Source organism: Plectropomus leopardus, unplaced genomic scaffold (genome assembly GCF_008729295.1).
Source record: "Plectropomus leopardus isolate mb unplaced genomic scaffold, YSFRI_Pleo_2.0 unplaced_scaffold22157, whole genome shotgun sequence".
Taxonomy (NCBI): domain Eukaryota; kingdom Metazoa; phylum Chordata; class Actinopteri; order Perciformes; family Serranidae; genus Plectropomus; species Plectropomus leopardus.
Genome location: NW_024624001.1, coordinates 1 through 1,597, shown reverse-complemented (window position 1 = coordinate 1,597; position 1,597 = coordinate 1). Strand labels below are relative to the sequence as shown.

Genomic DNA, 1,597 nt, shown 5'->3' with positions numbered 1-1,597 from the left:
TTTGTTTGGTTTTTTTTCCATGCCGGATAAGGTTTTTCCGGTATTTTGTTGTTCTTTATTGTATGTATAATTTTGTTGTGCCCCAGGAAGAATAGCTACAGCTTTGCTGCAGCTAATGGGGATCTAAATAAACTAATAGTCATGTCATAACATTACAAAATATATGTCAATTATAATAACTGACATGTAAAGGCTCCAGAGTTGTGAAAAATGTAAGAGAATCGCGTTTTCACTTCCGTGAATCCCCCCCTATAAATACAGGTCCCATTGATTCACGTCAGTACTTCCTCACTTTCGTGTTTTACGCCACGCACGAGGTAAGCTGCATGCTGGTTATGAGAATTTCCGTTTAAACAATAAATTACATTAATACGTTTACCTGTTAATTTCAACTTATGGGGAAGTACGTTAATCATATTTCTGTGTCATTTAGTTTGTGTAGGGGCTCGAGTTACACATCTGAAGACTGACGGAGGTTTTGTTCTGGTTTATCAGGTACGTTGCATCAGAATTTCGCTGAACTCGTTGGGAGGGTGGCTTAAGTTACTCAAATGAGGAGACTTGATGGAAGATTTTCTAAAAATCAGTTTAACTCTTTAATCAGATTACACGAAGAAAGGTTTTGAAGTTATCCGGTCTGGGCCGCTTTGCAGAAACATCGCGCACTCAACACTTGTTGCTGTGTCGGTGACGGGCCGTTATTCAGCTCTCTGGTCCCCGGGGTACAGCTGCTAAGACACGCCCCCCTCCACATATCCCCACGTGACTTCTGAGAGCTGTCGCTCGCGAGGTGTGCAAAGAGACGCTCGTGCACTGTTTGGGAGTATGTATTTTATTTATTTAATCATTTATTTGTTCCTTTGCTTTGTGCTGGTGAATCTGTTGTTGTCTGCTAGTGCACTAAAGAGGCACTCAGGTCTTTGAAACCTAAGTAAATTAGTTGGAAGAAGGCGATGAGCAAGTGCCCAGATTACCCCAAATTTTGCAAGAAATTAATATAAACTTCAAGAAGAGTATCTGAAGTGCCAGAAAAAAAGGTTAAAAAACAAACAAAAAAAGCTCAAAAACTGCAGTTATTCTGTAACATAATTTCAATGTGTAATTACTGTAATCACAAATATAGCTTTGTCTTGCTTTTTTCTTATTCCAGAGACATTTTGCCTAGCTTTTAAAGAAATAAAATAATATTTTAAATGTTAAAACTTCTTTCCATTTGTGAAACATTTCTTAACAAGTTACTTATTGCAGTGTATTTTTACCATGTTTTTGAAAGAAATCAAACAAATTTGGTAGTAGTAGTAGAAAGGTGTTTGTAAGCAGCGCAAGAAAAGTGATGTCAATACAGGTTTCAAAGGGTTAAAGGGAGGAATTAAAAAAGGTAATTGTATTGTATAAGAAGACATAATTCAAGTAAAGACAGGTTGATAGACTTGTAATTCCTATCAAAGTGTTTTCATTGCTTTCATGCACATTTAACCTGTTGAAACCTCTGCAGAGTAACTTTATGTCTTTCTAAAACATAGAAAGAAGGCAATGAGCAACTAGCAAGAAATGACCCCAAAAACGAACAAAAAGTAATAAAGAAATTACTTTTAGG

The 1,597-nt window shown here is 36.7% G+C and overlaps 1 long non-coding RNA gene across 2 annotated transcripts; it reads left to right on the top strand.

The window, feature by feature from the left end:
* Positions 1-289: 289 nt before the first annotated feature.
* Positions 290-945, top strand: LOC121965889. Of its 2 annotated transcripts, none has more exons than XR_006107531.1 (3): positions 290-317; positions 434-495; positions 654-944. It is a non-coding gene; the product is annotated as an uncharacterized LOC121965889 (long non-coding RNA). The 2 variants fall into 2 exon arrangements; XR_006107530.1 differs by having other exon boundaries at positions 292-317; positions 605-945.
* The last annotated feature ends 652 nt before the right edge of the window (positions 946-1,597 follow it).